Source organism: Lissotriton vulgaris, chromosome 8, assembly GCF_964263255.1.
Source record: "Lissotriton vulgaris chromosome 8, aLisVul1.2, whole genome shotgun sequence".
Taxonomy (NCBI): Eukaryota; Metazoa; Chordata; class Amphibia; order Caudata; family Salamandridae; genus Lissotriton; species Lissotriton vulgaris.
The window spans coordinates 658,181,219-658,197,313 of NC_141696.1; positions in this window are offsets into that span (position 1 = coordinate 658,181,219).

Consider the following 16,095-nt stretch of genomic DNA (forward strand, 5'->3'; position numbering starts at 1 on the left):
ATGTCTGAACTGGGGTGACAGAGTGGGCTAAAAAACGGTGATGGATTAAACCCAGATCTTTTGACTGGGTGTGAGTGTTTGATTGATTCAGATGCTCCGTCCATCACCACCCCCTTTTGTACCGCTCAATCAATAAAGGCACACGTCACACGTTTTCTTTGACTCCTAGTCAGACCATCTGGTGTACCCATGAAGTGGACACAGGTGAGAGTCTACCTGTTAAAAATAAGATTTGCAGGCAGCCTGACCATGTCAGACATTGCATAAGGACTGAGGTACAAAAGATGCTGGAGTTGGGAGTTATTAATCCCTCAGATAACCCTTGGGCTAGTCCAGTGTTCATGCGGCCAAAACCTCACACCCAGTGTGGTAAAAGAGAGATGAGGGTTTGTATTGACTACAGGGGTCATAAAATGCAGTCTCTAGGACCGATGCTCATCCAAATCTAAGGGCAGATGAGCTTATTGACACTTTGGCCTCATCCAAGTTCTTAAGCACATTTGACCTCGTTCTCTAACAGGTATCCCAGATATCTGACCTTCTGAAACCCTACTCTAGACTTCTGGGTGTTTATGTGGAGCCCTGCCTTCTCAAGGGCTTGAAAAACATGTTGGCAATGTAGAAGATGTAGTTTCCAGCTAGGGCAGCACATCACTATGTCATCTAAGTAAACCAAGAAATAGGCTTGATGGTCCTGGAGCACTGTATTCATAAGCCACTGAAATGTAGCGGGTGCCTCATGTAAGCCAAAGGGTAACACAGTGAATTCATACAGTCCTGAGGGGGTGGAAAAAGCAGTTTTTTCCTGATCTTGGGACCACAGGGGGACCTGCCAATAGGCCTTTGTGAGGTCTATTTTGGTGATTTATTGAGGTTCACCTAGTTTTTAATCAACTCGTCTATCCGGGGAAGGGGATAAGAATCGAATTTTGAAATTGCGTGACCGCCCTGAAGTCAATACAAAACCGAATCGTTCCACCTGGTTTTGGCACGAGAACAACGGGAGAGGAACGATTACTACGGCAGGGCTTGATGACTCCCAACTTCAACATGCTATCTATTTCGACTTCTATGGCCTTTTGACGAGCTACTGGTATGTAATGGGGCGCTGCTTTACCACCTTCCCTTGAATGGTTGGGATTGAATTCTCCACCGTCATGGTTCTCCCTGGCTGGTCTGAAAAGAGGGGGAAAAATGGACCCAGCATCTCATAGAGGGATGTCCTCTGGGAGTCTGAGAGGGTCTCGTTGATCATTGATTGGGTCAGTGTGGAAAATACTTCTTTTGGTTCTGGCATAACCAGATGGTAGTTCTAAGGAGGGGGTCCCAGCCATTTGTTTAGGAGGTTTGGGGAGGGTGGAGGGGAGGAGGACTATTATCCAGTTATGTACATTAAGGTGACTCCATTTCTTTCCCTTGTCATAAAAGTATCGTTAATGGAGCTGTGCTTTCTCAAGGTTGGCTTGGGCAAATTCCCTCAGCTTGTGGATACGGGATCTTAGGCTCTGGGTGCAGGCAAGAAGTGTTTTGCTTTCATCTGGTTTTTCTTGCTCACAGGCTTCTTTTGTCATCTCCAACAGGGTAGGAAGCTTCCTCCCATAGAGGTGCGCAAAGGGGGAACAACCAAGGCTACTCTGTTTCTGGCACCTGAGGACAAGGAGGGCTAAGGGGAGAAGCATATCCCAGTCCTTTCCCTCTATGTCATAATTTTTTTCATTGTTAGCTTGAGCGTGCCATTGTACCTCTACCACAAACTGTCTGTTTGTGGATGGTACACCACAAGGTCTTTATGTGGGATATCAACAGAGACTTACAGACTAGGGCCATTAGGCGAGAGAGAAAAGGTGTCCCTTGGTCTGTCAGCATCTCCCAGGGAAAACTTACCTAGGAAGACAGTTCTAGCAGTTTGTCAGTGATGTTTTTAGTGGTAGGAGCCCTGAGTGGAAAGGCTTCTGGGTATCGTGCGGCTTCATCTATCACCACCAAAGCATATTGGTTACCCTTCCTGAATTCTGGAACACGGCCAATAAGGTCCATCCCTACCCTCTCAAAGAGCTTTCCAATGATTGGAAGTGGTTGTGGTGGAACAGAAGGAGGTCTATAGGAGTTCTTTTTCATGCATATTTCACAATCTTGGCAGTACTTGGTTATCTGGACAAATATACCTGACTAATAAAAGTGCTCCAGCAGTGTAAAGGGGAAGGGGGGTGGGGGGTAACAACGGACCTCCCCATTGGTTTGGTGTGCACACGGCTAAGATGAAACATATCCTCTTACTGTTATGCACTTATCTTCCCTTCCCATTAGGGTACCTATCATCCTGGTGCCAGCACACTAAAGAAGACCGGTGAAGCCCACCTGGGTCGTAGTAGGGTGAGACCTTTTGAGCTACAAGACTATCACCACTACTAGTGTCACCATTAACAAATAGACCCATAGTCAGTCGCACTTCTTGCCTCGATGATTTTTAATTCATTTTTTAATTAATTTTATTCCTTTTAATCTCTTGCTAAATCTACTGAATTGAACAGAGCAGGTAGATTACTGCCCCTTGCTCACTGTATATGACACTGTAACCAAGCTTTGGTGACCTCCATTATCCTTAGAGAACTCAGAAGGTTAACCCTTACCCCTTCATGTCGCACTCTCTTAGGTCCCACCCAGATTGAGCAGGACCCCCCGGCCTGCATTCCTACTTCTAGTGGAAGGTAGTATTTGCCCCTTCCTCACTGTGTAGCACTTATTCACTGTAGGTCCTGACGAATTGCTTTTACAGCATGAAACATGTTGACCTTTAGGTAGATCACACACTGCTGGATCATTGCACCAGAGTGTATTTTCACCTCACTGTTTTTAGTAAGGTGGGGAACCACACCAATAAAGTTTGCCGTGGACCCACCAGCCTTTTTTAAATTTCACCATTTTCACACACGTCTACACATCTCCTGAAGCCCTCATAACCACATGCACCAACTAGCAGGAACAGAAGATCTCCGACAAAGAACCCCTTTATGGGTGCCCGTTAGACATTGCAGTGCCAGTCTAACGAGGAGCAAAACCCATATGATGAAGCATGACACCTAGCTTGCTGGGTGTGTGAGGGTTTCAGTTCCAAAAGGGGAATCCCCCCACCCCCTTCCTCTTTATGCTGCTCCTTTAGCTTGGTTACTTAGTTTCCCTACTCCCTTTTTTGGGGAACAGTGTATTTCTTTTTGTTGCTATAGTTCATGGGCGTATACACTGGACCCCGTTAAAAATTGCCCTGTTTAGTTCCCTCCATTTGTTTACTCTCCGCTATGTCCTGCCATCAAATGGGAATGGGAAAAAAAAGTACCTGATCTCAAAAACTGAAGGGAATAAACAACTGAGGAGGGCTAGTGGGGTTCCCCACTCTATACAATAGGCCATTCTTCACAATGAAGGAGGGATAGGAGGATTGGTGGAGGGGTATGAAGTAGCCTGCTGCCATGCAGTCTGGAGGGTGGGATTGTGAGCTTGTGCATATCGAACGTTTTATCACTAAGCCAGGACGGCTGAGTAATGAGAACCGGGGCTTGATTCGGAGTCGTAGCGATTCTCCATCTAAGCAGCCCTAATAACTAGGGGTTATCTAGTCCTATTATGAGTTTCTCTGGAAGGGTAGGTAATACGCCTACTCTGACTTGCATTCTTTTCCATCTGGTAACTGTACGAGAACAGAGGCTATGGGGTATGTCTTGATGTCACTGTGTACACACCTCATAGGTACCTGTTGGTCCTTTAGGATTTGCTCTTGTTCTACCAGGGCTCTTTGTATAACCGATTGGCGGCAGCTGGAATCAAGTAAGGTTCTCACGACCCCCGTTGACGATCAGACTTGCATAAAAGCATGAGCCTAGTTCCTCTGTATACAAGACAATTTTGGGGAGATAGCTCACAGGGGAATTTACTTTGTCTGTGTGGAGGTGTCATGATTGGCCAATCAAAACTCCCAAGTCCCTCTCTGTTTGGTTCTTGGCCTAGGAAAAAAGTTCTAAGCTACCCATGGAATCTGCTGCGCCAATTCTCATTTTAAATGTTTTCAGCTTCCTCTCCCGCAGTCTGTAATGGTTGCCGTTTCAGGTTATTTTCTCAGGGAGTTAGTGTACTAGTGGTTGGGCAGTTGGTAGTTGGAGGGCAGGTGTTCGCGCTCGTGCACTATTAGCACAGTGTCTTCAACAGTTGTTTTGGAGCGCTCAGATGTGTCTGTGTTCACGTTTCAAGTTACCACCGAGATTCAGTCAAGGGAGGATAAGATTCGTGTCTCCGCCTGACTCCTCCAGCTGCAGTATTATTTTGAAGCAAGAACAAGTGGTTCTTCACTTGTTACGTGAGTCCTACCCAGTACTCTCTGGCATACTTGTGAGTACTTTAAGTGAGAGAGATTCTTACCCCTTTCACAATAAAGTGCATTTCGCCAAGAATCCAGCGCGCCCTCATTTTCTATCTTCATTAGAGTTTTCTCAGCATGTTTGAGTTAGCGCACTTCTTAGTTTTGGCTCTGACCTTTTATAAGAGCATTATTTTCAGTTAGCTCTTTGCCAAGGCAATTTAGCAGTTTTTGGAGTTCTTTGTGGGACATATATTATTATTGATGCATTCTAGCAGAGTCCGTTCTATAAACAGGCAGCACCTGCATTAGTATTTTCGTTTTTTCCCCCTACAAGCGCTAGTCCTCAGTTTGAAAAAAAGCAAGAATGTGCATTGAATGCTATCTACTAACGCAGTTTCATTATGGTTATCAGCACTAAGAAATACTCAAGGCCTAGACTGGAGACTTAAGGTGTAAATTTGGCAGTAGTCTCATCTCTCATCACTACAATGTATGTAACAATATATATATAATGCGTCAACTAGAGTCTAGATATATTCTGGACCTAGATACTAAGATCCCAGGGGGGTTGAATTCTAAAGAAGAACTCTCCTGGCACTTAGGAGAGTAGATTCCCCTCCAGTGTTGCCCTGTGCAATTTGTGTCTGATGCTATCTGCGGGTTACTAGGTAGTTGTTCTTACAGATGAGGTGGCATGTTTTGACATCTTTCTAGAAGTCATGTCTTTCGTCTTCTGCTCTTGCTTTTGAGCTAGGTTGTACAAAAAGTAGAGTTGTAATATGTAATGTTCCATGAGATGGCTCCTGTTGAATGACTCTGTGACAGTTTTAACCTATTTTTTCGTTATTCACACACACATGAACTTTTATATGTTCCCAGTTTGCGTTTGACCTTTGCCTGACACCTTATTACTTATTCATAGCCCTTCCATTTTCTGCTTTTCTCTGTATAGGTGATGTCTGATTCTGGATAGTGACCCCACTTCTGTAGTCCAAATGAGAAGATGCAGTAGAGGTCCACTGGGGCAATAGGATGTTTTGGAATTGTGCAAAGGACACAGATCTTTTCTTTCTTAGGAGTTTGAAATTACCCACTTGGAACTGCCATGAATTATTGTATGGGTGGAGGCCCTGTATCACGTAACGTAGGTGACACAAAGGGTTGGGTGAGTTATGACACCTAGCAGAGTAACAGTAGGTATAGCCTGCGAGATGAACAGCGAGCATGTATTTACCCATTTGGGAGTTCGAGACCAAAGTGCAGACTGTTTGGCAGGCTTTTTTGAATTTATATGTAGAATTATGCTGCCAAGATGGGCAGCAATAGACACTTTTTTTGCTGTCTCCTGGAGTGTCGCTAGGAAATAAAATGTTAATTAGTTAAACTTTGTTCCAGCGTTAGCGCAATACACCCGAGAAGTGGATTACGCTGGATTTTTGAGAGTGATCATATAATAACGATAGCAAAAAATACTGATGTTATGTTTGAAGCTTCGTTCATGTACAGCGTAAGAGGCAGCCAGCTAAGGGGTATTTGATGTATTAGACTTCATTGGAATGTACCATTTTGCCATTACAAGATTGTTTGAACAATAGTCAATTTTTTATTTTGATGCACTTCATGTCACATGGTTTTTCACTGTTTGTACATATGCACATTTTGAATGAACTTTATTTACCCGTGAGCAAGGCGTTTATTGCTGAAACGCGTGGGGTGTTTTGTCCTGGCCCATATGCCTAATGAATGAACTACGTCTCCAACTGGAATTATGGTGGTGTGATTTTTGCTGGAAGGAGTGCACTCGTGCAGCCTCGCGCTTGATGAAAAGTGGATTTTGACACAGGGCAACCTCTGACCCTGTAGTGCACTGAGACGGAAAGAGTCCCGACACATCGGAGGAGGTGAGACGTGGATATATATATATAATTTGAAATTACAGACAGTCCACTGTATTGAAAAAGTTGATATCTGAAATAAGAGCTGTTTTTTTATGCACTTCATCACTACAATTGCACGAATGATCAATGATTATAATTGATTATATTATTATTTCACGTATTTCCATCAGAGAAATTAGGACCATTAATTTGTACCATGTATATTTTTTGTTTGTGCCATGAAATAATAAAGCACAAATTGATGAGAAAAAACGTGAATACACCTTTAAAAGGTGGTGTGTGAGGAACGCGGGTCATGTGACCAAGAACAACCAGGGTTGTTCGAAACGGGTTATCCTCGATCGCTTGCTGTGCCGAAATAAACACCTAAAAAAGGATTATGGGCTCGTCTGGATTCTGTTGAACGTACTGGAATTCTGTTGTTTCATGTTAAGACGGCGGCGTCCATCTGACGAAGCCCTCACTCGCTGGCTGGGTGTCTTTCCGCCACCCTAAGGATTACCGGTTGTCTTGCCCTCTGAGACACCCGCCGACACGCAGAGGGATATCCAGAAGAAACGTCTCTCACAGATTGAGACAAATGAGGAAGAAAGGTACGTGAAGGTTCGACCGTCGACGAACGTTGGTAGAGAGAACCCGGTAACGGCTGCCTCTCCCTCGGAAGTCGACGCACCAGGACCCACGGACCGGCATTACAGGAACGGGCTGACTTCCGGGTCAGCATTCCGCAACAACATCGGATATCCTTCCCGAAAGTCTGAGTGCGCGTGTGTTAACTAACTAACGTTAACACGCGAATCCGTTAGTAACAAGGCACCAGGATTTTTCCCACCAAGATGCTGATAGACGGCACTACCAAGATGACGAGCGAACTGATGAAAGAACGGGAAAAGTCAGTCCAAGCCATCTTTCAGTCCACGAAGCACGGCGGAGCACTGGGAACCGCGGTGACAGCCACAACACAATCTGACACACTACAGGGCTGGAAGAGTAAAATAAACCAACTGGAGAGACTGAAAAGGAAAGAAATTAATTGATGGTGGGAGGCTACCTCGCTTGGCAAGTACCTGGAAGTTAACTGCATCCCAAGGGGCTTACAGATATTTATTATCCCAACACTGTCAATACCCAAACTCCATATCTTGCAAAAATGGACAGAGAACACAAACAACTGTTCTAGAGTGATGAATCAAATCCTCATTGAGAGCGCATGGGAGGAACACACTGAGACGACTAAACAAATAGAAGACATCATGGCAGACTTGGGAAAGGAATCAGAACAGACAGCAATTGAATCCATATTGAAAAACATGGAGGAAAGATTAAAAAGGTATGAGAAAGAAATAATCCAAAGAAAACAAGAACATTTGTGCGATACGAAAGGGATTATGCGGCTGGCAGGATTTTAACATTCGCTAGAAAATATGACAAACCCCGCAGAGACTTCCAAAAACAACAAACGTTAAGTACCTTTGATAGACAACAAAGTGGATCTCAATCAGGACTAACAGACCTAAGTTCTGACACTGATTCCGTGGCAAGCGGTTCCTCAATAACCACTCCACAACAGGTTTTTTCCAAGGAACTATTAACTCTGCAGAAAGAGAGAGAACATTAAAGCAGAGGTCGTCTAAAAACAAAGAAACAAGGAGACGGAGACTCAATCAAAAAAGGAATATCCGGAGAAAAACCAGCAGAGAAGGCCGGCATGGGAACGAGAGGCCAAACAAACAAGAAACACAAAGATGGAGGACCACAAAGAACTTAAGGTAATTAACCTTACTGATAAAGTATTTACTGTGAATGAGATCAAAGTATTGCAATTAGGACTGTCTTTTTGCCCAGACTCTAACTTTGATTATGCTGATGTGCGAGCTGATCTTTATAAATTTGAGAGAAAATTAAAGCTATGTAAGATACATGCGGGTAAAAACAAACCACAGGTATTTAGTGATCTAGTAAAAGGAAATTTGGACAAACTGATCACGCTACGCTCCCCAAGTAAGAATTTCAACAAGGAGCAATGGAAGGTGATCCAAAACCTGAAACAAGATACAAACACAATAATCAAACCCTCCGATAAGGGTGGAAATATTGTGCTTATGCCCAGGGAGATGTATATGGATGAGGCAGAAAGACAATTATCGGACACAACATGTTACTGCAAGGTGGATAAAAAATATCTGATTAATCTACAAGAGACATATTACAAGAAACTAGAGCACTGGCAAGGGAGTGGGTTGTTAACATGGGATGAGGAACAATATTTGCATAAAGACAACCCAGTTCGACCAAGCATTTACCAAGGTACTAAAAATCCTTAAGAAGGCGTTATCTAATCTCCCAAGAAATAGGGAAGTGGTCAAAACACTGAGGGCCAAATATAACACTGAATTAAAACGTAGGAAAAATGAACTCAGAGAACAAGCCTGGGACAACTTGGATAAAGCCGCAGCCCTGCGGGATAAAAAACTGTTTTGGAGTACAATTAATGGCCCATTCCTTCAAAAGGAAGAATTCCCAGTCCTTACTGCCCAAGTAAGTGAAGACAGCTGGGTTCTTCACTTTACTGGAATCTTCGATCCAAATAGGGAGACTCATGATAACACCTGTATTAATCCCTTTTTGCCATCTCAGCCACTGGGAATTACCCTCCATGAAGTTGACATGGCAATTAATTCCAGCAAAGGAGGAAAAGCCCCAGGACCCGATGGGGTCCCGATAGATCTTTATAAATACGACCTGGCCCTATGGAGTCCATTATTGACCCTAGTTTTTAATGCCGCTGCGGACTATTCTACCCCGGCAACGTGGAGTGAATCTATTATCATTCCTATCTATAAGAAGGGAGATAGAGGAGAGGCAAAAAACTACCGCCCTATCTCCCTTCTAGATTCCTCCCTTAAAATCACGAGTAGGGTCCTACTATCACGCTTGGAGGAATGGGCCGAAAATAACAACATTCTTGCTCGATCCCAATATGGCTTTAGAAAGGGTCTCAGCACAATTGACCAGTGTATTAACCTTAACCTTCTAATAGGAAAATACACCAAGGCTAAGCAATTTTCTCTGTTTCTTTGTTTTGCGGACCTCTCCAGTGCTTTTGACCTGGTGAACCACTCTCTGTTGTGGACAACCCTACTCGCCATGGGCGCACCTCCTGCTATTATTCACTTTCTAGCAAGACTATATTCTAACCTATCAGCCCAGATTCGATATGGTCCAGAAGGGGAATGCACAAAAAAGATCAAGGTTAAATCAGGCATCAGGCAGGGGTGTGTCCTGGCTCCACTGCTCTTTTCCCTTTTTATTAACTCCATGGAGCAGGAACTAATAAATATCCAAGCAGATGTATCGCAGGCAGGAGGCCAACCTATCCCAGTGCTGCTTTACGCAGACGATACTGTTCTATTATCTAGAACCCCGATTGGCCTCCAGAGGCTCATGAACTGTTTTTATGATTTTATACAGGGAAAGAAACTTAAAATTAACAACTCCAAAACATTTATTATGGCATGTGGGAAAAAGGTAAACCATCTTAAGCCTTTCTATTTTAAAGAAAACCGAATTGAGGTTGTGGATAATTTCTGTTATCTGGGCATCACCTTTAATAAAGGGGGGTCATGGACCCCGGAGCAGATCAATGTAAAAGCAAAGATGGGGAAGGCTTCCCTAGGTGTTTTCCGTTTTGCCACCAAATTGGGTTGCCGACGGATCCCAGAGATGTTAAATATTTATAGACACAGATGCGCTTCAATAGCCCTTTACGGTTCAGGGGTATGGGGGCATTGGTCCCCAAGAGACTTGCAAATTTTGGAAAATTTATTTTTAAAACGATTACTTTGCCTTCCATCCTCTGCATCTACCGACCTTACTCACAAGGAACTAGGGCTGGACTATATAGCCGATTTAATTGGACTGAGACCTCTATTGGCATGGAGATCTATATGGAAGAAGGACGAAACAAGCTTTACCAAAAGGAATTATTAAAGACTGTCTACATTTGGAAAAAGCCCATAATATCCCTTGGTTGAAGTATGTGATTACTACTTATAATGAACTTTTTGAAATGGATATATGTAATGATCCTGCAATTGTAACCACTTTTTCCAAACAGGAGGTGAAAGAAGTATTTTTGAGGGTAAAATCTAATAAGCGTAAAGCTGATACAAGTGACTATTCAACCCATGCTTTTTATTCCTCCAATACAAATGAGGGTTTTGGGCTACCCACTTATCTTAAAGTTATCTGTAGGCGATCACATCAATTTGTCCTCTCTAGACTTAGACTCGGTATCGTCCATAACCTGGTAGCATTTCCAAAGATGAAAAACCATTCTTCCACTCCTTGTCCATGTGCTGGACTTACTAAGCAAAGTACCCTGCATTTCCTGTTAATTTGCCCTTTGTATAAATCCCTACATATTTTTTATCTAAAACCGCTGTTTAAAATATACTCTGTGTCTTCTACGACAAATGCTATGAAACTTTTATTCTCACTGGCTAGTCCGGACTTATTTTTTTTAACCGCAACCTTCATTCTAAAATCGATTACTGCAAGAAAAAGTATGGTTTTCTAATTATATTCCCTCTTTTAACATTTGCTGGTAGTTGTGTTTTTTGATACCAAGTAATGACATGATATGTACTTTCCCTGTGCAATAATATTACATGATTGTTTACTGTATACTTTTATGATGTTTTTACAACATTCGAATAAAGTTTATAACTGAACTGAACTCCCACATTTTACTTATTGCCGAAAGTGCACAAAAGCTTGACTAGACCACCAGGGAGACCAATAGTCTCGTCCATAAACAGTCTCTTTGAACACACTAGTGTCTACATTGACTATTTTCTCTTCCCTTATGTACAAGAACTAACATCGTACACAAGAGACACCACCGATTTTATACACAAAATCTCCAAACTGGAAGTATATGATCAATGCTGGCTGGTATGCCTCGATGTCGAGTCTTTGTATTCTAGTATAAGACATAAAGACGGCATTAGGGCGTGCCAATTTTTCCTGAAGCAACGTGAAATGGAATACTGGGAACATACATGTATGTTACTTGAAATGATTCAATTGTGTCTGAATGAAAATATTTTTTTATTTGACAAAGTCTATTACAGACAGCCACAGGGTTATTTCCATAGGCACCTGCTTCGCCGGCAGCTATGCCAACTTGTTGGTTGGCTGGTGGGAGAAGCAGGTGCTCTGGAATGACCTTACGGAAAAGTGGGTTTTAAATGTGAGAAAGTGGACGCGATATATTGACGACGTCTTTTTTGTGTGGAGGGGGTCAGAAGGAGATTTGAATCTTTTCATTGATTGTTTGAATATAAATGAAGTCAATCTTAAATTTACAAGACACTACAGCCAGCACACAGTAGACTTCTTAGACGTCAAAATTACCAGAGTACATATCCACTTGACAACAACTCTATTCAGGAAAGACACAGCAGGTAACTCATTACTCCACTCTTCTAGCGCACATCCCCCCCAGTTTTAGGTGGGGAATTCCATTCAGTGAGTTCCTAAGGGCAAAACGGAACTGTTCAATAGATGTTCAGTTCCAACAAACGAAAGAAGATATGAAAGATAGATTTTTAGCCCGAGGATACTCCAAGAAATCATTGAAAGAGGCTGAAGAGAGAGTAAACAAAGTGACCAGAGAAGAGGCATTGGCATCTAAAAAAGAGATCTCTAAGACCAAAACACCTGAGATCAGATTCATAACCAAATACTGTGGCCAATCTTATCAAATAAGAAAAATCTTGAAAAGTAGATGGGATATCTTAAGACAAGATCCTATCTTGAGAAATTCCATTGGAACTATCCCAGGCATTTCCTACAGACTAGGACAATCTTTAAAAGATTGTCTGGTACAGAGCCACTTAGCACCATAAGAAACAAACTGGTTGCAAACAAGCAAAGGATTCAGGAAATGTGGCAACTGTAAAGCCTGTAGAGATAGTGTAAATTGCAATGAGAGCTTTCTCCCTAAAACCAAGAAGAAATGGGAAATCAAACCCAGTATAACATGTTCCACCGAGTATATGGTATACCTCATACGCTGCCCGTGTGACCTATGGTACATAGGGTCAACAACTGCACCAGTGAAAAAACGAATTCTTGAACACTGACACGCAATTACCAATAAAGACCTCTCATATAGTACCGCAAGACACTTTAATCAGTTCCATCAGAGTAAAACATCGGCAGCAAAATACGTAGGAATTGCCACTGTCCAAAGTAACATCAGGGGTGGGGACAGGTTAGCTGCATTACGTAAACTGGAGTCAAGATTGATCTTATTGGCAGGAACCCGATTTCCAGGAGGTATGAATATGGACGAAGAACTACATTCTCACCAATAGGAGAACTGAAATACCCCGTTGTAAATAATATGACTGACTACCCATTAGATATTTTTAACATCTTTGTTTTTAATTTCCCACCCCGCACACCCTCACACTTTCACGACATATACCAGCAAATCAATGTAGGGCCATTAACTGTGTATTTCTGTATTTAAGACCAAATGTTATACCTCTTATTTAAACAGTAATGCACAAACTGTGAATTTTACAGTATATCAAAACCTTTTTCTTCTCCTGTCTGTTATAGACTTTGTGGGAAGTAATCTCAGAAGATTGATTATGGAAATCAGAATTAAACAATATGAACTTTCTACATAAAATACCCATGTGTAAGATCAGATAAGACCCAAGGAGTTAAGAGGAGGGAGGGAAAATACAAGGGTACTACACCAATATTTTTCCATGATTTACTGTTGAAAGAGGTTTGTTTTTAAGAAATATGAATTTTCTGGTACTAAACCTTAATTTGAAATTACAGACAGCCCACTGTATTGAAAAAGATGATATCTAAAATAAGAGCTGGTTTTTTATGCACTTCATCACTGTAATTGCACGAATGATCAATGATTATAATTGATTATATTATTATTTCACGTATTTCCATCAGAGAAATTAGGACCATTAATTTGTACCATGTATATTTTTTGTTTGTGCCATGAAATAATAAAGCACAAATTGATGAGAAAAAAACGTGAATACTCCTTTAAAAGGTGGTGTGTGAGGAACGCGGGTCATGTGACCAAAAACAACCAGGGTGTGTTCGAAACGCGTTATCCTCGATCGCTTGCTGTGCCGAAATAAACACCTAAAAAAGGATTACGGGCTCGTCTGGATTCTGTTGAACTTACTGGAAGTCTGTTGTTTCATATATATATATAGGAAGGCCGGTCCAGGCCAAAATGCATTATGCCGATTCTGCTATTAAAGGTGTCTCCTACGAATCCCCTGCTGTGGCCTCTGCTTCTTCAGTTCTGGGAGGAGTTTTTTCATGTTTCGCGCGGTGTCCAGTAACGCGCTACAGGGGCTCCGTTCTACCAAGTGGCCCGGGCTTAACTGGTGTCCTGCTACGGCAGTTTCTTTTCCTGCAAGGTATTGCAATAGCCCGGGCTCGCCTCCAAACTCAGTGATATCCAGGGCGGCTGCTTTGCGGGCCGTGACTTCACGACGGATGGAAATTAGCATTGACATTTCAATCCCTGCCCGGATGTATGCTGTGAATGCGAGGCTGGAACGTTAAGGGGACCGGAGGAGGCGCCTAGCATTTAATTCTCCTGTATTTTGACTGTGTTTGCGCTTTTTGACTCTGCCACATATCGCCATTTCACTTGAAACACCCCCATGGCAGCACTTACCTGAACAATGGTTTCTGGGGCTTGTAGTCGCGACGGTCTGCAAGTAGTGAGCAGTAATTAATGGAAAGGGGTGTGGCGACCCTACACCAATGGGACAGTGACGGGGGCAGTACTTAGTGTGAACAAGTCTACAGGATCATTTCCAAGGCATCTGAGGAAGGCCGGTCCAGGCCGAAATGCATTATGCCGATTCTGCTATTAAAGGTGTCTCCTACGAATCCCCTGCTGTGGCCTCTGCTTCTTCAGTTCTGGGAGGAGTTTTTTCATATATATATATATATATATATATATATATATATATATATATTACCTACTGGCGGTCGCCAGTAGGTATATATAGTTAGGATTTTTTCCCTATGGGATTTCTGAAAATTCTATGCCTAATAACGTTTGCGTTTGTGGACGGAATTGGCTGAAATTTTCAGGAAAATGGCACATTTTGTTTCTGAGCAGCCCTTGAAAATTTGGGGGGGGTTTGTGGAGGGGGGGCCGAGAAAAAAGGGGGGTCCCAAAACGCCTTTTTCCCATGTTAATTTCCATAGGGCGGTTGGACTCACTTTTAGCCCGAACGGCTGAATGGATTTTCACGAAACTTGGCAAAATTGTAGGGACTGTTAGCCCGATGTGCCTTTGCTAGGTCTCAATATATGTGCTTCAGTGGATTTTGAGAAATTAACGTTTAAATCAAGATATATATCTGTAACAGCGCTCCGGGCAGCGATCCGGTTAGCGAACCTTTCGCGTATCGGAACTTTGCGATGCGAAGCTGATTGGCCCTCCGGTGTCTGTCAACATTCTAAACAGTCCGGAGCGGCCGCCATCTTGTCTCTCGGTAGGATCGAGAGACAAGAGGAGGCCAAAACAAAGGGGGAAATTACCATAAGGGGGCATAGTAGATCCTCGTTGACCCCCTAGGTTTTATGTGGAGGTTTTAAAAGGGCCTAGGAGGGTCCAAAAAAAAATAAATTAAAAATTTTTTTTTTGCGTGGTAAGCGCCAAGTTCGCGAACCGGAAAGCGTTCTGGGCAGCGAACTTTATGGATAAAAGAATGAAAGACTTTTCTAATACTGTATGTTAATTATTTGTTGGTTTTGTTGATTTTTTTTTAATATTATTATTTTTTCAGCAATTTTTTATTGTTGTGATTGTGTTTCAAAATTTAATAACATTTCTTACATTTAACTACTTTATGAATTACATATAAAAATGATTAAAGACTCAAACAATTTTTTAATATTACATATAATTTTATTTTTCGGATTGTTTTTCGAAATTTAATAGAACGTCTAGCATTTCACTGTCTGATATGTGTTCTTGTTCAGTGAACATAAGTTCAAACATTTGACCGTCATCATAATGAAGTAAATGATCCACTGATTCCACACATTGAACTAATTCATGGTCCCGTGATTGATCCATGAAATCAGAGTCTTCATTGTCCTCAATTTCTTTTTGTGTGTTGGTCTCCAGAACAATTTCGAAGGAAACATTCTGCTCACCTTCCATTTTTTTGCTGTAATTTGCATAAAAAATAAATATATAAGTAGAGATAGGGCACTGTTGGGTTTAAGTTCAGACAGGCACTTGTGAGTTTATACCAGAGAAGTAATCTATGGGCACTGTATCGTTTCAGGCGTGAATTAGTACTATTAAAAAGTGCCTGTGAAGAAGCCTAAGTAAATTTATAATTATACCACAGAAACCTAAATCAGTCCATAATTATAATAAAGAAGCTTTTCTCAATGTCTAACTCTTACAGAGGGATAGTATATAACTATCCGAAAAAGTTTACCATATTTACTTATAGTGCACAATATACTTCAGTTTTAAAAATAACAACTTACCTTTAGAAACAAGTTGATGTTATTATTGATATTCTAAATGATATATACAACAACAAGTAGTAGTCAAAATGGCTGTGTTTCCTTCTCTCCCTTTATATATATACAGGTATATAACCAATCAAATGTCAGGTAATAAAAGTAGAAAATGAAAGTAACATTTTCATTGGTTGTCAATTCCAACACTTCAGATGTGTTTTGTGAAGTAATTTACCTCACGGTACTTGGAGAGGTCTACAGGCTAAATGGCTAAATGAAATTTCAATG